General features: G+C 44.3%; 1 pseudogene; it reads left to right on the forward strand.

Annotated features, from left to right (window-relative positions):
• The window catches only part of LOC139559551 (piezo-type mechanosensitive ion channel component 2-like), a 179982-nt pseudogene extending 159231 nt beyond the window's left edge, over positions 1-20751 (forward strand).
• Positions 20752-24716: the final 3965 nt, after the last annotated feature.

The raw sequence follows: 24716 nt of genomic DNA on the forward strand, positions 1-24716 counted from the left end.
GTAAGAACAGTTCCCCCATCACTGTAGCTTGGTCTATCCAACGGTAAGAACAGTTCCCCCATCACTGTAGCTTGGTCTATCCAACGGTAGGAACAGTTCCCCATCACTGTAGCTTGGTCTATCCAACGGTAAGGACAGTTCCCCATCACTGTAGCTTGGTCTATCCAACGGTAAGAATAGTTCCCCGTCACTGTAGCTTGGTCTAACCAACGGTAAGAACAGTTCCTCATCACTGTAGCTTGGTCTGTTCAACGGTAAGAACAGTTCCCCTATCACTGTAGCTTGGTCTATCCAACGGTAAGAACAGTTCCCCATCACTGTAGCTTGGTCTATCTAACGGTAAGAACAGTTCCCCATCACTGTAGCTTGGTCTATCCAATGGTAAGAACAGTTCCCCAATCACTGTAGCTTGGTCTATCCAACGGTAAGAACAGTTCCCCATCACTGTAGCCTGGTCTATCTAACGGTAAGAACAGTTCCCCATCACTGTAGCTTGGTCTATCCAACGGTAAGAACAGTTCCCCCATCACTGTAGCTTGGTCTATCCAACGGTAAGAACAGTTCCCCATCACTGTAGCTTGGTCTATCCAACGGTAAGAACAGTTCCCCATCACTGTAGCTTGGTCTATCCAACGGTAAGAACAGTTCCCCATCACTGTAGCTTGGTCTATCCAACGGTAAGAACAGTTCCCCATCACTGTAGCTTGGTCTATCCAACAGTAAGAACAGTTCCCCATCACTGTAGCTTGGTCTATCCAACGGTAAGAACAGTTCCCCATCACTGTAGCTTGGTCTGTCCAACGGTAAGAACAGTTCCCCATCACTGTAGCTTGGTCTGTCCAACGGTAAGAACAGTTCCTCATCACTGTAGCTTGGTCTAACCAGCAGTAAGAACAGTTCCCCATCACTGTAGCTTGGTCTAACCAACGGTAAGAACAGTTCCCCCATCACTGTAGCTTGGTCTTTCCAACGGTAAGAACAGTTCCCCATCACTGTAGCTTGGTCTATCCAACGGTAAGAACAGTTCCCCGTCACTGTAGCTTGGTCTATCCAACGGTAAGAACAGTTCCCCGTCACTGTAGCTTGGTCTAACCAGCGGTAAGAACAGTTCCCCATCACTGTAGCTTGGTCTAACCAACGGTAAGAACAGTTCCCCCATCACTGTAGCTTGGTCTATCCAACGGTAAGAACAGTTCCCCATCACTGTAGCTTGGTCTATCCAGCAGTAAGAACAGTTCCCCATCACTGTAGCTTGGTCTAACCAACGGTAAGAACAGTTCCCCCATCACTGTAGCTTGGTCTATCCAACGGTAAAACAGTTCCCCATCACTGTAGCTTGGTCTAACCAGCGGTAAGAACAGTTCCCCATCACTGTAGCTTGGTCTAACCAACGGTAAGACCAGTTCCCCCATCACTGTAGCTTGGTCTATCCAACGGTAAGAACAGTTCCCCATCACTGTAGCTTGGTCTATCCAACGGTAAGAACAGTTCCCCATCACTGTAGCTTGGTCTGTCCAACGGTAGGAACAGTTCCCCATCACTGTAGCTTGGTCTATCCAACGGTAAGAACAATTCCCCATCACTGTAGCTTGGTCTATCCAACGGTATCAACAGTTCCCCATCACTGTAGCTTGGTCTATCCAGCGGTAAGAACAGACCCCCATCACTGTAGCGTGGTCTATCCAACGGTAAGAACAGTTCCCCGTCACTGTAGCGTGGTCTATCCAACGGTAAGAACAGTTCCCCCATCACTGTAGCTTGGTCTATCCAACGGTAAGGACAGTTCCCCATCACTGTAGCGTGGTCTATCCAACGGTAAGAACAGTTCCCCGTCACTGTAGCGTGGTCTATCCAACGGTAAGAACAGTTCCCCCATCACTGTAGCTTGGTCTATCCAACGGTAAGGACAGTTCCCCATCACTGTAGCTTGGTCTATCCAACGGTAAGAACAGTTCCCCATCACTGTAGCGTGGTCTATCCAACAGTAAGAACAGTTCCCCCATCACTGTAGCTTGGTCTATCCAACGGTAAGGACAGTTCCCCATCACTGTAGCTTGGTCTAACCAACGGTAAGGACAGTTCCCCATCACTGTAGCTTGGTCTATCCAACGGTAGGAACAGTCCCCCATCACTGTAGCTTGGTCTATCCAACGGTAAGAACAGTTCCCCATCACTGTAGCTTGGTCTATCCAACGGTAAGAACAGTTCCCCATCACTGTTGCTTGGTCTGTTCAATGGTAAGAACAGTTTCCCATCACTGTAGCTTGGTCTGTTCAACAGTAAGAACAGTTCCCCATCACTGTAGCTTGGTCTATCCAACGGTAAGAACAGTTCCCCATCACTGTAGCTTGGTCTATCCAACGGTAAGAACAGTTCCCCATCACTATAGCTTGGTCTATCCAACGGTAAGAACAGTTCCCCATCACTGTAGCTTGGTCTAACCAACGGTAAGAACAGTTCCCCATCACTATAGCTTGGTCTGTTCAACGGTTTGAACAGTTCCCCATCACTGTAGCTTGGTCTAACCAACGGTAAGAACAGTTCCCCATCACTGTAGCTTGGTCTGTTCAACGGTAAGAACAGTTCCCCATCACTGTAGCTTGGTCTGTTCAACGGTAAGAACAGTTCCCCATCACTGTAGCTTGGTCTATCCAGCGGTAAGGACAGTTCCCCATCACTGTAGCTTGGTCTATCCAGCGGTAAGGACAGTTCCCCATCACTGTAGCTTGGTCTATCCAACGGTAAGAACAGTTCCTCATCACTGTAGCTTGGTCTGTTCAACGGTAAGAACAGTTCCCCATCACTGTAGCTTGGTCTATCCAGCGGTAAGGACAGTTCCCCATCACTGTAGCTTGGTCTATCCAACGGTAAGAACAGTTCCTCATCACTGTAGCTTGGTCTATCCAACGGTAAGAACAGTTCCTCATCACTGTAGCTTGGTCTGTTCAACGGTAAGAACAGTTCCCCATCACTATAGCTTGGTCTATCCAACGGTAAGAACAGTTCCCCATCACTGTAGCTTGGTCTATCCAACGGTAAGAACAGTTCCTCATCACTGTAGCTTGGTCTATCCAACGGTAAGAACAGTTCCTCATCACTGTAGCTTGGTCTGTTCAACGGTAAGAACAGTTCCCCCATCACTGTAGCTTGGTCTATCCAACGGTAAGAACAGTTCCCCATCACTGTAGCTTGGTCTATCCAACGGTAAGAACAGTTCCCCATCACTGTAGCTTGGTCTAACCAACGGTAAGAATAGTTCCCCATCACTGTAGCTTGGTCTGTTCAACGGTAAGAACAGTTCCCCATCACTGTAGCTTGGTCTAACCAACGGTAAGGACAGTTCCCCATCACTGTAGCTTGGTCTATCCAACGGTAAGAACAGTTCCTCATCACTGTAGCTTGGTCTATCCAACGGTAAGAACAGTTCCTCATCACTGTAGCTTGGTCTGTTCAACGGTAAGAACAGTTCCCCATCACTATAGCTTGGTCTATCCAACGGTAAGAACAGTTCCCCATCACTGTAGCTTGGTCTATCCAACGGTAAGAACAGTTCCTCATCACTGTAGCTTGGTCTATCCAACGGTAAGAACAGTTCCTCATCACTGTAGCTTGGTCTGTTCAACGGTAAGAACAGTTCCCCATCACTGTAGCTTGGTCTATCCAACGGTAAGAACAGTTCCCCATCACTGTAGCTTGGTCTATCCAACGGTAAGGACAGTTCCCCATCACTGTAGCTTGGTCTATCCAACGGTAAGAACAGTTCCCCGTCACTGTAGCTTGGTCTAACCAACGGTAAGAACAGTTCCTCATCACTGTAGCTTGGTCTGTTCAACGGTAAGAACAGTTCCCCTATCACTGTAGCTTGGTCTATCCAACGGTAAGAACAGTTCCCCATCACTGTAGCTTGGTCTATCTAACGGTAAGAACAGTTCCCCATCACTGTAGCTTGGTCTATCCAATGGTAAGAACAGTTCCCCATCACTGTAGCTTGGTCTATCCAACGGTAAGAACAGTTCCCCATCACTGTAGCCTGGTCTATCTAACGGTAAGAACAGTTCCCCATCACTGTAGCTTGGTCTATCCAACGGTAAGAACAGTTCCCCCATCACTGTAGCTTGGTCTATCCAACGGTAAGAACAGTTCCCCATCACTGTAGCTTGGTCTATCCAACGGTAAGAACAGTTCCCCATCACTGTAGCTTGGTCTATCCAACGGTAAGAACAGTTCCCCATCACTGTAGCTTGGTCTATCCAACGGTAAGAACAGTTCCCCATCACTGTAGCTTGGTCTATCCAACAGTAAGAACAGTTCCCCATCACTGTAGCTTGGTCTATCCAACAGTAAGAACAGTTCCCCATCACTGTAGCTTGGTCTATCTAACGGTAAGAACAGTTCCCCATCACTGTAGCTTGGTCTATCCAACGGTAAGAACAGTTCCCCATCACTGTAGCTTGGTCTGTTCAACGGTAAGAACAGTTCCCCATCACTGTAGCTTGGTCTATCCAACGGTAAGAACAGTTCCCCATCACTGTAGCTTGGTCTATCCAACGGTAAGAACAGTTCCCCATCACTGTAGCTTGGTCTATCCAACGGTAAGAACAGTTCCTCATCACTGTAGCTTGGTCTATCCAGCGGTAAGGACAGTTCCCCATCACTGTAGCTTGGTCTATCCAACGGTAAGAACAGTTCCCCATCACTGTAGCTTGGTCTATCCAACAGAAAGAACAGTTCCCCCATCACTGTAGCATGGTCTATGCAACGGTAAGAACAGTTCCCCATCACTGTAGCTTGGTCTGTTCAACGGTAAGAACAGTTCCCCCATCACTGTAGCATGGTCTATGCAACGGTAAGAACAGTTCCCCATCACTGTAGCTTGGTCTATCCAACGGTAAGAACAGTTCCCCATCACTGTAGCTTGGTCTATCCAACGGTATCAACAGTTCCCCATCACTGTAGCTTGGTCTATCCAGCGGTAAGAACAGTTCCCCCATCACTGTAGCATGGTCTATGCAACGGTAAGAACAGTTCCCCGTCACTGTAGCTTGGTCTATCCAACGGTAAGAACAGTTCCCCCATCACTGTAGCTTGGTCTTTCCAACGGTAAGAACAGTTCCCCATCACTGTAGCTTGGTCTATCCAACGGTAAGAACAGTTCCCCGTCACTGTAGCTTGGTCTATCCAACGGTAAGAACAGTTCCCCGTCACTGTAGCTTGGTCTAACCAGCGGTAAGAACAGTTCCCCATCACTGTAGCTTGGTCTAACCAACGGTAAGAACAGTTCCCCCATCACTGTAGCTTGGTCTATCCAACGGTAAGAACAGTTCCCCATCACTGTAGCTTGGTCTATCCAGCAGTAAGAACAGTTCCCCATCACTGTAGCTTGGTCTAACCAACGGTAAGAACAGTTCCCCCATCACTGTAGCTTGGTCTATCCAACGGTAGAACAGTTCCCCATCACTGTAGCTTGGTCTAACCAGCGGTAAGAACAGTTCCCCATCACTGTAGCTTGGTCTAACCAACGGTAAGAACAGTTCCCCATCACTGTAGCTTGGTCTATCCAACGGTAAGAACAGTTCCCCATCACTGTAGCTTGGTCTGTCCAACGGTAGGAACAGTTCCCCATCACTGTAGCTTGGTCTATCCAACGGTAAGAACAGTTCCCCATCACTGTAGCTTGGTCTATCCAACGGTATCAACAGTTCCCCATCACTGTAGCTTGGTCTATCCAGCGGTAAGAACAGACCCCCATCACTGTAGCTTGGTCTATCCAACGGTAAGAACAGTTCCCCATCACTGTAGCTTGGTCTATCCAACGGTATCAACAGTTCCCCATCACTGTAGCTTGGTCTTTCCAACGGTAAGAACAGTTCCCCATCACTGTAGCTTGGTCTATCCAACGGTAAGAACAGTTCCCCGTCACTGTAGCTTGGTCTATCCAACGGTAAGAACAGTTCCCCCATCACTGTAGCTTGGTCTTTCCAACGGTAAGAACAGTTCCCCATCACTGTAGCTTGGTCTATCCAACGGTAAGAACAGTTCCCCGTCACTGTAGCTTGGTCTATCCAACGGTAAGAACAGTTCCCCGTCACTGTAGCTTGGTCTAACCAGCGGTAAGAACAGTTCCCCATCACTGTAGCTTGGTCTAACCAACGGTAAGAACAGTTCCCCCATCACTGTAGCTTGGTCTATCCAACGGTAAGAACAGTTCCCCATCACTGTAGCTTGGTCTATCCAGCAGTAAGAACAGTTCCCCATCACTGTAGCTTGGTCTAACCAACGGTAAGAACAGTTCCCCCATCACTGTAGCTTGGTCTATCCAACGGTAGAACAGTTCCCCATCACTGTAGCTTGGTCTAACCAGCGGTAAGAACAGTTCCCCATCACTGTAGCTTGGTCTAACCAACGGTAAGAACAGTTCCCCATCACTGTAGCTTGGTCTATCCAACGGTAAGAACAGTTCCCCATCACTGTAGCTTGGTCTGTCCAACGGTAGGAACAGTTCCCCATCACTGTAGCTTGGTCTATCCAACGGTAAGAACAGTTCCCCATCACTGTAGCTTGGTCTATCCAACGGTATCAACAGTTCCCCATCACTGTAGCTTGGTCTATCCAGCGGTAAGAACAGACCCCCATCACTGTAGCGTGGTCTATCCAACGGTAAGAACAGTTCCCCGTCACTGTAGCGTGGTCTATCCAACGGTAAGAACAGTTCCCCCATCACTGTAGCTTGGTCTATCCAACGGTAAGGACAGTTCCCCAACACTGTAGCGTGGTCTATCCAACGGTAAGAACAGTTCCCCGTCACTGTAGCGTGGTCTATCCAACGGTAAGAACAGTTCCCCCATCACTGTAGCTTGGTCTATCCAACGGTAAGGACAGTTCCCCATCACTGTAGCTTGGTCTATCCAACGGTAAGAACAGTTCCCCATCACTGTAGCGTGGTCTATCCAACAGTAAGAACAGTTCCCCCATCACTGTAGCTTGGTCTATCCAACGGTAAGAACAGTTCCCCATCACTGTAGCTTGGTCTATCCAACGGTAAGAACAGTTCCTCATCACTGTAGCTTGGTCTATCCAGCGGTAAGGACAGTTCCCCATCACTGTAGCTTGGTCTATCCAACGGTAAGAACAGTTCCCCATCACTGTAGCGTGGTCTATCCAACAGTAAGAACAGTTCCCCATCACTGTAGCTTGGTCTATCCAACGGTAAGAACAGTTCCCCATCACTGTAGCTTGGTCTATCCAACGGTAAGAACAGTTCCTCATCACTGTAGCTTGGTCTATCCAGCGGTAAGGACAGTTCCCCATCACTGTAGCTTGGTCTATCCAACGGTAAGAACAGTTCCCCATCACTGTAGCTTGGTCTATCCAACAGAAAGAACAGTTCCCCCATCACTGTAGCATGGTCTATGCAACGGTAAGAACAGTTCCCCATCACTGTAGCTTGGTCTGTTCAACGGTAAGAACAGTTCCCCCATCACTGTAGCATGGTCTATGCAACGGTAAGAACAGTTCCCCATCACTGTAGCTTGGTCTATCCAACGGTAAGAACAGTTCCCCATCACTGTAGCTTGGTCTATCCAACGGTATCAACAGTTCCCCATCACTGTAGCTTGGTCTTTCCAACGGTAAGAACAGTTCCCCATCACTGTAGCTTGGTCTATCCAACGGTAAGAACAGTTCCCCGTCACTGTAGCTTGGTCTATCCAACGGTAAGAACAGTTCCCCCATCACTGTAGCTTGGTCTTTCCAACGGTAAGAACAGTTCCCCATCACTGTAGCTTGGTCTATCCAACGGTAAGAACAGTTCCCCGTCACTGTAGCTTGGTCTATCCAACGGTAAGAACAGTTCCCCGTCACTGTAGCTTGGTCTAACCAGCGGTAAGAACAGTTCCCCATCACTGTAGCTTGGTCTAACCAACGGTAAGAACAGTTCCCCCATCACTGTAGCTTGGTCTATCCAACGGTAAGAACAGTTCCCCATCACTGTAGCTTGGTCTATCCAGCAGTAAGAACAGTTCCCCATCACTGTAGCTTGGTCTAACCAACGGTAAGAACAGTTCCCCCATCACTGTAGCTTGGTCTATCCAACGGTAGAACAGTTCCCCATCACTGTAGCTTGGTCTAACCAGCGGTAAGAACAGTTCCCCATCACTGTAGCTTGGTCTAACCAACGGTAAGAACAGTTCCCCATCACTGTAGCTTGGTCTATCCAACGGTAAGAACAGTTCCCCATCACTGTAGCTTGGTCTGTCCAACGGTAGGAACAGTTCCCCATCACTGTAGCTTGGTCTATCCAACGGTAAGAACAGTTCCCCATCACTGTAGCTTGGTCTATCCAACGGTATCAACAGTTCCCCATCACTGTAGCTTGGTCTATCCAGCGGTAAGAACAGACCCCCATCACTGTAGCGTGGTCTATCCAACGGTAAGAACAGTTCCCCGTCACTGTAGCGTGGTCTATCCAACGGTAAGAACAGTTCCCCCATCACTGTAGCTTGGTCTATCCAACGGTAAGGACAGTTCCCCAACACTGTAGCGTGGTCTATCCAACGGTAAGAACAGTTCCCCGTCACTGTAGCGTGGTCTATCCAACGGTAAGAACAGTTCCCCCATCACTGTAGCTTGGTCTATCCAACGGTAAGGACAGTTCCCCATCACTGTAGCTTGGTCTATCCAACGGTAAGAACAGTTCCCCATCACTGTAGCGTGGTCTATCCAACAGTAAGAACAGTTCCCCCATCACTGTAGCTTGGTCTATCCAACGGTAAGGACAGTTCCCCATCACTGTAGCTTGGTCTAACCAACGGTAAGGACAGTTCCCCATCACTGTAGCTTGGTCTATCCAACGGTAAGAACAGTCCCCCATCACTGTAGCTTGGTCTATCCAACGGTAAGAACAGTTTCCCATCACTGTAGCTTGGTCTATCCAACGGTAAGAACAGTTCCCCATCACTGTTGCTTGGTCTGTTCAATGGTAAGAACAGTTTCCCATCACTGTAGCTTGGTCTGTTCAACAGTAAGAACAGTTCCCCATCACTGTAGCTTGGTCTATCCAACGGTAAGAACAGTTCCCCATCACTGTAGCTTGGTCTATCCAACGGTAAGAACAGTTCCCCATCACTGTAGCTTGGTCTATCCAACGGTAAGAACAGTTCCCCATCACTGTAGCTTTGTCTAACCAACGGTAAGAACAGTTCCCCATCACTGTAGCTTGGTCTGTTCAACGGTAAGAACAGTTCCCCATCACTGTAGCTTGGTCTAACCAACGGTAAGAACAGTTCCCCATCACTGTAGCTTGGTCTGTTCAACGGTAAGAACAGTTCCCCATCACTGTAGCTTGGTCTGTTCAACGGTAAGAACAGTTCCCCATCACTCTAGCTTGGTCTATCCAGCGGTAAGGACAGTTCCCCATCACTGTAGCTTGGTCTATCCAGCGGTAAGGACAGTTCCCCATCACTGTAGCTTGGTCTATCCAACGGTAAGAACAGTTCCTCATCACTGTAGCTTGGTCTGTTCAACGGTAAGAACAGTTCCCCATCACTGTAGCTTGGTCTATCCAGCGGTAAGGACAGTTCCCCATCACTGTAGCTTGGTCTATCCAGCGGTAAGGACAGTTCCCCATCACTGTAGCTTGGTCTATCCAACGGTAAGAACAGTTCCTCATCACTGTAGCTTGGTCTATCCAACGGTAAGAACAGTTCCTCATCACTGTAGCTTGGTCTGTTCAACGGTAAGAACAGTTCCCCATCACTATAGCTTGGTCTATCCAACGGTAAGAACAGTTCCCCATCACTGTAGCTTGGTCTATCCAACGGTAAGAACAGTTCCTCATCACTGTAGCTTGGTCTATCCAACGGTAAGAACAGTTCCTCATCACTGTAGCTTGGTCTGTTCAACGGTAAGAACAGTTCCCCCATCACTGTAGCTTGGTCTATCCAACGGTAAGAACAGTTCCCCATCACTGTAGCTTGGTCTATCCAACGGTAAGAACAGTTCCCCATCACTGTAGCTTGGTCTAACCAACGGTAAGAATAGTTCCCCATCACTGTAGCTTGGTCTGTTCAACGGTAAGAACAGTTCCCCATCACTGTAGCTTGGTCTACCCAACGGTAAGGACAGTTCCCCATCACTGTAGCTTGGTCTATCCAACGGTAAGAACAGTTCCTCATCACTGTAGCTTGGTCTATCCAACGGTAAGAACAGTTCCTCATCACTGTAGCTTGGTCTGTTCAACGGTAAGAACAGTTCCCCATCACTATAGCTTGGTCTATCCAACGGTAAGAACAGTTCCCCATCACTGTAGCTTGGTCTATCCAACGGTAAGAACAGTTCCTCATCACTGTAGCTTGGTCTATCCAACGGTAAGAACAGTTCCTCATCACTGTAGCTTGGTCTGTTCAACGGTAAGAACAGTTCCCCATCACTGTAGCTTGGTCTATCCAACGGTAAGAACAGTTCCTCATCACTGTAGCTTGGTCTGTTCAACGGTAAGAACAGTTCCCCATCACTGTAGCTTGGTCTATCCAACGGTAAGAACAGTTCCTCATCACTGTAGCTTTGTCTGTTCAACGGTAAGAACAGTTAGTAGAGTAGAGATAAGACAATCTTTATTTTCTCAGACATACAGATTCATTTTAATCACATAAATGTGTCATATTACCTTTTTGGCTTTATAATCTCACAAACCTGTTTGAGATGTGAAATGATCTGGTCATTTCCATCAGGAACCTGACTCTGGGAGCGAAGGCTGAGTTTGCGACGGGGAAGAAAGTGACGTTCCTGGATGATGCAACCAAACTGGAGCTGAGTCTACTGCTCAACGGGACCAGACGAGACAGAGTGTGAGTGTACTTTCTATGTATTTGTCAATTAATTCATAAATATAAAAATATATATATATCAAACTACTTCTATTTTATAGACCGAATCCGAAGTTGAAACATTAATAAATATTTAATAAAAATAATAATATTTTTCTATGTGATAACTGTTAGTAACAAACAGCCTGTTGTATTCTTCTGTTACCAGGGTGATAAAACATATCTTCCCGCGGTACCTCCGAGCCCCTAGTGACTCCGAGGCCAAGCCCATAGAACAACTGTATAAAGGTAAAGCAGCATTTAAACACAGTGTGAATTACACTGTGATATTTGGGGAGGGGGGTCTATTGAGGGCAAGCGCTTGGGAGTCCAAGAATAAAGATGGCGTCCAAGAATAAAATGGCGTCCAAGAATAAAGATGGCGTCCAAGAATAAAATGGCGTCCAAGAATAAATATGGCGTCCAAGAATAAAGATGGCTTCCAAGAATAAAATGGCGTCCAAGAATAAAGATGGCGTCCAAGAATAAAGATGGCGTCCAAGAATAAAGATGGCTTCCAAGAATAAATATGGCGCCCAAGAATAAAGATGGCTTCCAAGAATAAGGATGGCTTCCAAGAATAAAGATGGTGTCCAAGAATAAAGATGGCTTCCAAGAATAAAGATGGCGCCCAAGAATAAAGATGGCTTCCAAGAATAAAGATGGCGTCTAAGAATAAAGATGGCGTCCAAGAATAAAGATGGCGTCCAAGAATAAAGATGGCGCCCAAGAATAAAGATGGCTTCCAAGAATAAAGATGGCTTCCAAGAATAAAGATGGCGTCTAAGAATAAAGATGGCTTCCAAGAATAAAGATGGCTTCCAAGAAAAAAGATGGTGTCTAAGAATAAAGATGTCTTCCAAGAATAAAGATGGCTTCCAAGAATAAAGATGGCTTCCAAGAATAAAGATGGCTTCCAAGAATAAAGATGGCTTCCAAGAATAAAGATGGCTTCCAAGAATAAAGATGGCTTCCAAGAATAAAGATGGCTTCCAAGAATAAAGATGGCGTCCAAGAATAAAGATTGCGTCCAAGAATAAAGATGGCGTCCAAGAATAAAGATGGTGTCTAAGAATAAAGATGGAATTTAAACTGTAAAGATGTATTACCTTTTATTAATGTGGCGTGAACACAACCAGTCATGACATTTTCATCTGATTGTCAAACAAATCACTTCAAAAAGCAGGCTACCTGTGCATGAATGTCCACTACAAAATAATTCCAGCATCCAAACTGCATGTGTACTCGCACCATTTGATGAATGGAAATAGACATCTGTTACCAAACACCTGAAGTGTTCCTAATGACATGCAGCTATTGAGTAGGTCTATATTGAGTAGGTCTATATTGAGTAGGTCTATATTGATTAGGTCTATATTGAGTAGGTCTATATTGAGTAGGTCTATATTGAGTAGGTCTATATTGATTAGGTCTATATTGAGTAGGTCTATATTGAGTAGGTCTATATTGAGTAGGTCTATATTGATTAGGTCTATATTGATTAGGTCTATATTGAGTAGGTCTATATTGAGTAGGTCTATATTGAGTAGGTCTATATTGATTAGGTCTATATTGAGTAGGTCTATATTGATTAGGTCTATATTGAGTAGGTCTATATTGAGTAGGTCTATATTGAGTAGGTCTATATTGATTAAGTCTATATTGAGTAGGTCTATATTGAGTAGGTCTATATTGAGTAGGTCTATGTTGATTAAGTCTATATTGAGTAGGTCTATATTGATTAGGTCTATATTGAGTAGGTCTATATTGATTAGGTCTATATTGAGTAGGTCTATATTGAGTAGGTCTATATTGAGTAGGTCTATATTGAGTAGGTCTATATTGATTAAGTCTATATTGAGTAGGTCTATATTGAGTAGGTCTATATTGAGTAGGTCTATATTGATTAGGTCTATATTGAGTAGGTCTATGTTGATTAAGTCTATATTGAGTAGGTCTATATTGATTAGGTCTATATTGAGTAGGTCTATATTGATTAGGTCTATATTGAGTAGGTCTATATTGATTAAGTCTATATTGAGTAGGTCTATATTGATTAGGTCTATATTGATTAGGTCTATATTGAGTAGGTCTATATTGATTAAGTCTATATTGAGTAGGTCTATATTGAGTAGGTCTATATTGATTAGGTCTATATTGAGTAGGTCTATATTGATTAGGTCTATATTGAGTAGGTCTATGTTGATTAAGTCTATATTGAGTAGGTCTATATTGATTAGGTCTATATTGAGTAGGTCTATATTGATTAGGTCTATATTGAGTAGGTCTATATTGATTAAGTCTATATTGATTAGGTCTATATTGAGTAGGTCTATATTGAGTAGGTCTATATTGATTAGGTCTATATTGAGTAGGTCTATGTTGATTAAGTCTATATTGAGTAGGTCTATATTGATTAGGTCTATATTGAGTAGGTCTATATTGATTAGGTCTATATTGAGTAGGTCTATATTGATTAAGTCTATATTGATTAGGTCTATATTGATTAGGTCTATATTGAGTAGGTCTATATTGAGTAGGTCTATATTGAGTAGGTCTATATTGATTAGGTCTATATTGAGTAGGTCTATATTGATTAGGTCTATATTGATTAGGTCTATATTGAGTAGGTCTATATTGAGTAGGTCTATATTGAGTAGGTCTATATTGATTAAGTCTATATTGAGTAGGTCTATATTGAGTAGGTCTATATTGATTAGGTCTATATTGAGTAGGTCTATATTGATTAGGTCTATATTGAGTAGGTCTATATTGAGTAGGTCTATATTGATTAAGTCTATATTGAGTAGGTCTATATTGAGTAGGTCTATATTGATTAGGTCTATATTGAGTAGGTCTATATTGATTAGGTCTATATTGAGTAGGTCTATATTGAGTAGGTCTATATTGATTAAGTCTATATTGAGTAGGTCTATATTGATTTGGTCTATATTGAGTAGGTCTATATTGAGTAGGTCTATATTGATTAAGTCTATATTGAGTAGGTCTATATTGATTAGGTCTATATTGAGTAGGTCTATATTGAGTAGGTCTATATTGATTAGGTCTATATTGAGTAGGTCTATATTGATTAGGTCTATATTGATTGATGCGTCTTGCTGACAAATTGAACTTTTTGTAACCTGAAAAGTCAGGACACCTGAAATGGAGCTGTGATGGTAACCCTAACACACAGTCAACCTACTAGACTAGACTACAATGTGTCTTACCATGATCTTCAAACAGGCCTACCAGTAGCCAGTGTGTAGTGGTAAACAAATAGGGGGTAAGCTGTGTGGGTGGACCATTTCAGTTTGAGTCTGTGATAAGTATACCGAGGAACTTAAAACTGTCCACCTTCTCCACTGCCGTCCCGTCGATGTGGATAGGGGGGTGCTCCCTCTGCTGTTTCCTGAAGTCCACGATCATCTCTTTTGTTTTGTTGACGTTGAGTGTGAGGTTATTTTCCTGACACCACACTCCGAGAGCCTTCACCTCCTCCATGTAGGCTGTCTCATTGTTGTAATCAAGCCTACTACTGTTGTGTGGTCTGCAAACTTGATGATTTAGTTGGAGGCGTGCATGGCCACGCAGTCGTGGGTGAACAGGAAGTATAGGAGGGGGCTGAGCACACACCCTTGTGGGGCTCCAATGTTGAGGATCAGCGGAGTGGAGATGTTGTTTCCTACCCTCACTACCTGGGGGCGGCCTATCAGGAAGTCCAGGACCCAGTTGCACAGGGCGGGGTTCAGACCCAGGGTCTCAAGCTTTAATGATGAGCTTCGATGGTACTATGGTGTTGAATGCTGAGCTGTAGTCAATGAACAACATTCTCACATAGGTGTTCCTCTTGTCCAGATGGGAAAGGGCTGTGTGCAGTGTGATGGCGATTGCATCGTCTGTGGACCTATTGCAGCGGTATGCAAACTGAAATGGGTCGATATGATCCTTGACTAGTCTCTCAAAGCACTTCATGATGACGGAAGTGAGTGCTACGGGGCGGTAGTCATTTAGCTCAGTTACCTTAGCTTTCTTGGGAACAGGAACAATGGTGGCCCTCTTGTAGCATGTGGGAACAGCAGACTGGGATAGGGAGAGATTGGATATGTCTGTAAACACACCAGCCAGCTGGTCTGCGCATGCTCTGAGGACGCGGCTAGGGATGGTTGACGAGTTCTGTTTAACACATGTAAATCGTAAAAGTGTCTACATTTGACCCCGTTGAAGGGTGTAAAATGAATCTGCAGATGGCCTCCTGACATTCAGCCGACCATTTCGGTTCGTAACAGGATGTTGGGCAGAGTGGACTGTTTGTCTTTTAGGTAGGCTTGACAGGGCCGCTGTCAATTACAGAATCTTGTCAATCTTGGCATGGAATGTCATGAGTTATCCACTCGTGGGCTCAACTACACAACAACATGTTAAATCTAATGCATTGGAATGAAGGCTATTTTATTTAAATCAAGGACGCATGGCAAACACATGGAGAACAGTCCCCCATCACTGTAGGATCACAAGGACGCATGGCAAACACATGGAGAACAGTCCCCCATCACTGTAGGATCACAAGGACGCATGGCAAACACATGGAGAACAGTCCCCCATCACTGTAGGATCACAAGGACGCATGGCAAACACATGGAGAACAGTCCCCCATCACTGTAGGATCACAAGGACGCATGGCAAACAAATGGAGAAAATGAAGAAGTCAAAAGGAAAATGGATACATAAAGGTGCTCAACTGAGGCCCGAATTCATCTCTACTGAATGGACAGCGTGCCATATAGAAATAAATGGTTTAAACCATGACAGAGAGCTGGGGGTGTTAGTTTTATTTTCACATTTACCACTGTAAATAGAAGAAAGATTAAATTAGCATTATTTAGAGACCCCTCAAATTTGGACTTTTGTTGCATTTAAGGGAGACAAGCGCCTTCCCCCCAGCATTCAGTGAGTGTATACATGTTTTATACTGGTCCCCCTGTGGGAATCGAACCCACAACCCTGGTGTTGCAAGCTCCATGCTACACCAACTGAGCCACCATCTCAATACACTTTTACACTTGTCAAATATACAAGACATTAAAAACAAGACAGTCTATCTTTATATCTGAATATCATGATCGTGGTGTTTGTAATGTTTTTTGTTTGTTGTCAATCATATTATTGTGTTATCGTGTTGTGTCACTGCGTTTGTTGTCAATCGTATTATTTTGAAGCCAAAAGGTACCTTACCACATTGTGCGGACAACAACAAAGAATTCTCATTCTGCTCCTCCTCCAGAGCATTAAATATAAGATGTTATTGTATTCTATTATATTTTATTATATTCTATTTCATTATATTAATTCAGAGAAGGTGTACATGAGCATCACTTTGGCGTTGGAGCGTTCCCATAACGACTCGGCGGAAGTCCAGGAGTGGTGGATCGTGAACCAGACTAGTCCGGGACAGATCAACGTTCGTAGGCCCAAGCACCTGTACGACGCTGGGCTGGAGCTCTATGTCTTCAGCGACCAGGTCAGCCCTCCTAGTCTGGGCTTCCTGGCTGGATACGGGTGAGTAGACCCAAAACATAACATAGCGTAGGGTGGAATGGCATAATATAGCATAGCATCACGTCACACAAGTATTTCATTTGATCTCATGAAACTATCGGCTCCTATAAGTCATCCAATAACCATGCAGTAGCTTCTGTCCATCCCATCACATAGCAGACAGGCCCTGTAGTGCAGGTGTACCAGTCAATTTTTTATTTTTTTATTTTTTATTTCACCTTTATTTAACCAGGTAGGCTAGTTGAGAACAAGTTCACATTTACAACAGCGACCTGGTCAAGATAAAGCAAAGCAGTGCGACACAAACCACAACACAGAGTTACACATGGAGTAAACAAACGTACAGTCAATAACACAATAGAAAAATCTATATACCGTGTGTGCAAATGAAGTAAGAATTGGGAGGTAAAGGCAATAAATAGGCCATAGTGGCGAAATAATTACAATTTAGCATACAGTTTGCATACCACACACAACACTGTAGTGATGTGTGTGCAGATGATGATATGCAAGTAGAGATACTGGGGTGCAAAAGAGCAGCATGATCGTTTTCTCATTACTCCAACACAGATACAGTTAGTCAAGTAACCATAGATGTTGAATAAGAAAACGTATAGTCTGTACTGCGCTGTGTATAATGGGCATAACTACATTAACTACGTATGTATGGATCTGTCCCTCCAGGATCATGGGTCTTTATGCCTCCGTGGTGCTCGTCATCGGTAAGTTTGTCCGTGAGTTCTTCAGTGGTGTCTCCCACACCATCATGTTCGAGGAGCTGCCCAACGTGGACCGTATCCTGAAGCTGTGCACCGACATCTTCCTGGTCCGAGAGACGGGAGAGCTGGACCTGGAGGAAGACATGTACGCTAAACTCATCTTCCTCTATCGCTCGCCTGAGACTATTATCAAATGGACCAGGGAAAAGACTCAGTGAGCCTGAGACTATGATCAAATGGACCAGGGAAAAGACTCAGTGAGCCTGAGACTCTGATCAAATGGACCAGGGAAAAGACTCAGTGAGCCTGAGACTATGATCAAATGGACCAGGGAAAAGACTCAGTGAGCCTGAGACTATGATCAGATGGACCAGGGAAAAGACTCAGTGAGCCTGAGACTATGATCAAATGGACCAGGGAAAAGACTCAGTGAGCCTGAGACTATGATCAGATGGACCAGGGAAAAGACTCAGTGAGCTTGGCTGTAAAAGGGTAGTTATCCACTTTAACAGTGTTTCTCAACCTCTGACTAGTCGGTGAATACTTGGACCAGTCTCTGGGACGTTGATGTTACCGACTGACTTGAGAACTCTTCTTAAGTGTCATTGATTTTTTTATGTAAGGAAGGAAGGACCAAAGCTTGCCGGTTCCTGTTGAGAAAACGGTTGAGAAACACCGCCTTAGAACACAATTGCTTAAATAACGTGACCGAGGCGTCAGGAAACAATGAAAGTTGGGACAAAGAACGGGGTCTTCACTGAGAGGACATGTGGTTGAGGTTAAATACTATTTACAAAGCTCTGGTGGTATGCGATTCAAGTACTGGCGTGACTATTCTACTTTATACCAATGATGTGTCAAATACTACAAGTATCGTTCCTCGTTGTCTTTTCTTGACAGCAGTGTGGATTAAAAAGGGCTTCCCACCAATGGATGATGACCATGACGAGGAACTTACACAGGATTGGTCTGTTTAGATTGCCAACCTTTTCCTGATTGGAGCTCCTGGTTCATGGGATCGTGCAATATTATAGAGCTCTTCTTCATGTCCTACGAGACGACCATTTTGACTATGATCGCAGGCGACTACGCCATCTTGTTCATGTCTAAAACAGAGAGCTACTTCTAAAGACGCTAACGACAATCTATACTTGCATTATTTTTTGTTTGTTTGTATGAGAAACTAAACTTGTGTTAATGATTTCTCAGGAAAAGACAAGAGTTGTTGTTTCCCCAAGAAAGGGTTAACTTTTACTCAATGTAATGTTTAGAGTATAGAAACTTTAATATGTTGTTTTGGTAGCTAATAAACGGTTGAATTGATTTACCTACTTAAAGGTCATAAAAAGATGAGAAGATATAAAAACAAAAACTGTGATAGAATCAAGATTGATGTTGGTCTATTTCCTGTTGGTCTATTCCTAGTTGGTCTATTTCCTGTTGGTCTATTTCCTAGTTGGTCTATTTCCTGTTGGTCTATTTCCTAGTTGGTCTATTTCCTGTTGGTCTATTTCCTAGTTGGTCTATTTCCTAGTTGGTCTATTTCCTGTTGGTCTATTTCCTAGTTGGTCTATTTCCTGTTGGTCTATTTCCTAGTTGGTCTATTTCCTGTTGGTCTATTTCCTAGTTGGTCTATTTTCTGTTGGTTTATTTCCTGTTGGTCTATTTCCTAGTTGGTCTATTTCCTGTTGGTCTATTTCCTATTTCCTGCATATTAGCCAGGAGGGGAACCACTCCAGACGGTCTGTAAATAATTGAGAAGAAGAACCTGTCTTTATCCAAATTGGACCCCGATTCCAGTATGTTTTTATCAAGGCCCATATAAGGATCTGGTCAAAAGTAGTTCATTACATATTAACGCATCTTTTGACCAATGGGTACAATAATATGTTAATTGTGTAGATGCTCCTCTAAGAAAACCAATGGTCCAAACCTCATGGTGTTTTTTACCATTGTAGGATGGCCAGAATTAGAGTGACTAAATCAATGGAGGCCAGAGAGGAAAAGTGGTCAAAAATCAGGAAAATTACACTGCATGGTGTCAGCGAGACTAGATTCTGTGAAAGGATGAAGTTTAACTGACAGGCTCACTGTTGAACTCCTCATCTTTCTTCTAGACTCCACCGGACATAAAACAATATAAAAGTAAGAAAGATATCGATTTTGACATGTACTATTTTCATATTTTAGCATATGCTTTTCGTATTCATGCGGAATTCCTGTGAAAGGTCAACAGAGCACAGAGCGTACCGCTCATGTCATGGTCATTTAGCTTTTAGTTTTTTCGACCCGCGGAAACAACTTTGAAGTCGACCACCACAACATTGTAAAATCCCCCAAAGTTGCTGCACCACCCTGTCAACAGAGCCTGTTGCTTATTATCGGATGTATTAGGTTGCAAAATCCAACTTGTTGGATTTACTGTTAATGAAATGTTAGAGAAAGAACTCCACTGAACGATTCTTTGTAAAAATGTACTTCATAACATAAGGAGGTGAAATTTCATACCCCAAAGCGCGTTTTCACCCACTCAGGGCAGAATTGCTGCAATTGGGCCGGTACGAAGCCCTCAGATTTTCTCCTGATTGAGTCCTGGCACCTCTTATAGAAAATTGTCTTCAAAGTATTGCAGAGTACCGGCACCTATATATATAAAGAGTTACCGGTACCTAAAAATGAGTACTGACATGTATTGCAATCCATTTCAAGCGCTGAATACAGGCTATGTTCAGGAGACAGCTGCTATTAGATCATGTTATCATACTGTTCTCTCTGGCTCCAAGGACACATTTAGAGAGGAGATGGGCTTCTCATCACACACACAGTTTATCTGCTAGTTTGACCCAAGCCCAGGGCAGTGGGTGTATTTTGAATCAAGAGTATATACTGTATCATGAAGCTACTCGACTGTCTGGAGTTTTCTCATGGACACTGTTGCTGGACTCATCCGTTGTTCAACTTCGTCCACCGATTTGTAGAACTCTCGCCTCGTGTTACAGAATGACTTCCGTATGACTTCAATAGGACGTATTACTTGAGTTTCATCAACATTCTAAGATAAGAAATGGAGAAAATAGCCATTCATTCGAAACACAAACACGCATTGGTTTTGTTTGGACCTTTGGTTTCCGAGCTATGCATCAGAGGACATTGTAGCATGAAAGAAAACGTCCAGTATTGTCATGAGTAATTTTCCATTACATACATAACAGTTTTAGGGAGGGAGGGTAGGGAGGTGAGGTGGGATTACATGTAAACTGTCATTTTGTCTCTATGTCTTGAAGGAGCTTTAATAAAAGTAGTTGTATGTTTAAAGGTATAAAACATGGTATAGTTATGGTCCAGTTTTAAAGGGTAGGTTCTAATGGTCCAGTTGTATGTTTAACCCTTGTTTGGGTCTGTGGGTCATTTTCTGTGAAGAACATGTCAAGAAGAACACTGTGTAACCCCCCCCCCCCCCCCCCCCACACCTACACATTTATATTACATATGTGGTGTTCAGGTCCACTGGACCCGAGGGTAATAAAAGTGTGGAAAAGTGTGTGTGTAGGTGAAAACAAGTAAAAAAATTAAACAAAAAGGTTTGCTGTGTGCCTTCACTCTGTCTTCTTCCTCCCTGGGCCTGCTGTTTCAACATAGCACCAACAACCTGTCCGGCTCCGTGCCTGTCTGCCTGTCTCCCTGTCTCCCTGCCTGTGTGTCTGTCTCCCTGTCTCCCTGCCTGTCTGTCTGTCTCCCTGCCTGTCTCCCTGTCTCCCTGCCTGTCTCCCTGTCTCCCTGCCTGTCTGTCTGTCTCCCTGCCTGTCTCCCTGTCTCCCTGCCTGTCTGTCTGTCTCCCTGCCTGTCTGTCTGTCTCCCTGTCTCCCTGCCTGTCTGTCTGTCTCCCTGCCTGTCTGTCTCCCTGCCTGTCTCCCTGTCTCCCTGCCTGTCTGTCTGTCTCCCTGCCTGTCTCCCTGTCTCCCTGCCTGTCTGTCTGTCTCCCTGCCTGTCTCCCTGCCTGTCTGTCTGTCTCCCTGCCTGTCTCCCTGTCTCCCTGCCTGTCTGTCTGTCTCCCTGCCTGTCTCCCTGCCTGTGTGTCTGTCTCCCTGTCTCCCTGCCTGTCTGTCTGTCTCCCTGCCTGTCTGCCTGTCTCCCTGCCTGTCTGTCTGTCTCCCTGCCTGTCTGTCTGTCTCCCTGCCTGTCTGTCTGTCTCCCTGCCTGTCTGTCTCTCTCCCTGCCTGTCTCCCTGTCTCTCACTCTTTACCCGTTGTAGTGTGTGAAACTACACAATGTCTTACGGTAACCTGCACAATGTTATTAAAATATATTATTTCAATACATTGTAAAAAAGAAAATCTGTATTTTCCCTACACTCTACCCCAGCAGGTGCAAATTGGGGGAGGGACATAACAAATAAATAGCTTTGCATGTGTGGCTCCTTACCCCGATCAATCAGTATGGCAAAAATAATCTCTGCTCAGAGGGAATTAGAAATAATTTTTGCAGAGAGAGAAGCTAGTGTGGAAGGAACGTCTTCCACTTTGGAAGATGAAGAATTTTCAGAATATGAGGATCATGTCTCTGTCAATTCGGAGTCTGACAGTGAGTTGGAAGAAGAGGATGAGATTGACCCTCATCCAGCCCCAGGACCAGCCCATCAGCAACCAGCCCAAGGACCAGCCCATCAGCAACCAGCCCCAGGACCAGCCCATCAGCAACCAGCCCCAGGACCAGCCCATCAGCAGCCAGCCCCAGGACCAGCCCATCAGCAACCAGCCCTTCAGCAACCAGCCCATCAGCAACCTGTCACGGCCGTCTTAGGGAGGAGACCAAGGCGCAGCGTGATATGCGTACATTCTCTTTATTATAGGAATGAACACTGAACAAAACTAACAAAACGAACCGTGAAGCTATACACAGAGTGCTGAACAGGCAACTACACATAGACAAGAACCCACAAAACCAAAAGGGAAAATGGCTACCTAAATATGATCCCCAATCAGAGACAACGATAAACAGCTGCCTCTGATTGGGAACCAATTCAGGCCACCATAGACCTAGACATGCAAAAAACCCTAGACAATACAAAAACAAGCATACCCACCCTCGTCACACCCTGACCTAACCAAAATAATGAAGAAAACATAGATAACTAAGGTCAGGGCGTGACACAGCCAGCCCCAGGACCAGCCCGTCAACAGCCTGCAGGAGGAGAAATATGGATGTAAAAATATGGTGAAATTGAATGGTCTTCTTGCCCAAGGAATGAGCCTCCTCGCATGGCTGCCAATGTGATGAGGAGGCAACCAGGGCCGACGCGGATGGCGGTTACTCATGTGCAGGACATAAAGTCTTCTTTTGAACTGTTCATCCCAGACACCATCCAGAAAATCAATCTGAACTGCACTAATTTGGAGGAAAGGCATGTTTTTGGAGAGAGATGGACCAAACTCATTTACATGCATAGTTTGGGGGTTCTTATCCTTGCTGGTGTTTTCAGATCCAATGGGGGAATCCACAGAATCCCTGTGGGAGGCAGAAACTGGCAGATAACTTTTCTGTGCAACAATGTCTCTGGAAAACCACATTATTTCCAGGATTATCCACTTCGATACCCGAGACACCAGACCAGCTCGGCTGCAGAGAGACAAGCTAGCTGCTGTCGTAGAAAATCACTTCAAATATAACTCTTACAAGAACTTTGTGAACTCAAATAAGATTTTTAATACAAATTGTATCACAATCTGGAATGTCCGCGGAACACCCCCCGCGGCACACACACCGCGGAACACCCACCGCGGAACCCCCCCTTCCCAGAGCCTTAGCTCCTATATTTATACACACATAGCACTATGTCCATCCCTTATGCAAATGAAGTCTCCCTTCTCAAGTCATTCGCCACCACTATCCTCTAGTTCAAGCTTCCCGCTTGTTCACGCCCAATAACGCCCACATCTGCTCTCAGCTAGACTACAATGGTGGCCGGACCCTCCATCCTAGTGTGTCAGCATAATGTGTCAATGTACTCTTTGTTTTGTTTGCCTTTATTGGAATCAGCAGATTCTGTCTTATAAACCTCTGTTTAGAAGCAGCTGACTATGGATCCCTCTATCTTTAGTGTGTCAGCATAATGTGTCAATGTACTCTTTGTTCAGTTTGCCTTTATTGGAATCAGCAGATTCTGTCTTATAAACCTCTGTTTAGAAGCAGCTGACTATGGATCCCTCTATCTTTAGTGTGTCAGCATAATGTGTCAATGTACTCTTTGTTCAGTTTGCCTTTATTGGAATCAGCAGACTCTGTCCTATAAACCTCTGTTTAGAAGCAGCTGACTATGGATCCCTCTATCTTTAGTGTGTCAGCATAATGTGTCAATGTACTCTTTGTTTTGTTTGCCTTTCTTGGAATCAGCAGACTCTGTCCTATAAACCTCTGTGTAGAAGCAGCTGACTATGAATCTCTTTATCATTAGTGTCAGGTCAGCAGACCATGTGTTCTCTCCCTTTCATTAGTGTCAGGTCAGCAGACCATGTGTCAGGTCAGCAAACCATGTGTCTCCCTTTCATTACTGTGATCTATTTTTAATGTTCAGCCATTTTATACATCTATGTGCTGTCCTATATATTTCATTTACTTCTACAAATCCCTCCTCTGGGGCTAAAAAGCCACATAAATGATACAAACAAGACCTTGGGATAGTAAATGAGAATACCTATGATAAACAAGAAAATACAAAAAATAAAAACAAGGTGAAGCATATAAACCAACTAGACCAAACATCTCCAATGTGAAATAGGAGTAAAAGATCCAATCAGAAACATTAAAGAAAACCTAACTAGACCAAACATCTCCAATTTTCATAAGAGTAAAAGATCTAATTAGGCATAAAAATTAGAAAGATAAAATATTACATATTTGACGAAGCAGGAGCGTGTAGGTACTTAGCCTTGCCTGAGGTTATCTCAGTTATGTGAAAATGAAAAATAAAAATAACACAATGAGTATAATAAGAAATGAATAAGGAAAAAATAAAATAATCAAAGACCTACATGCAGTTACAAAAGAAAATTGACATATACAGGTAGACCATCCTTACGAAAATCATGGCAAGCATAACCACCTCCCTGCACCACTCCATGTAGACAATTTGGATTACCAAACGGGCAGTCTAGAGTCCACCAACCACATTGCAGGGCTATCCATTTTCGTCAGTATACTGACCTGGTCTCCCAGGTACAGGACTAATTATCACAGGAGGGTCAACTCTCCTTACAGACATCTGTTTAACTGTTGTCTGGACCACAAGTGATTTTACCAAGGGTAAAACACAACAAAATACAATACCCAGAGCCAATAACCCTCCTCCCAGCATAATAGCCATCCTAGCAAACATAGCTCCCCACTTTCCTTAACCTCTGCTCGTAGCCTGTCTATTTTGCCAAGTCATTTTACTGGTAGCCTGTACCTGTTCCCCCAACGCTGTTAGAGCCGAGTCAGTATAGTTAATGAATCTCTGTTGGTTATAATATATATAATTAATCCACTCTAAGTTTTTATTTGGTGTTAACCACAAAAATATAGATTCAAATCCTGATTT

This window comes from Salvelinus alpinus, chromosome 30 (assembly GCF_045679555.1).
Source record: "Salvelinus alpinus chromosome 30, SLU_Salpinus.1, whole genome shotgun sequence".
Classification (NCBI taxonomy): Eukaryota; Metazoa; Chordata; class Actinopteri; order Salmoniformes; family Salmonidae; genus Salvelinus; species Salvelinus alpinus.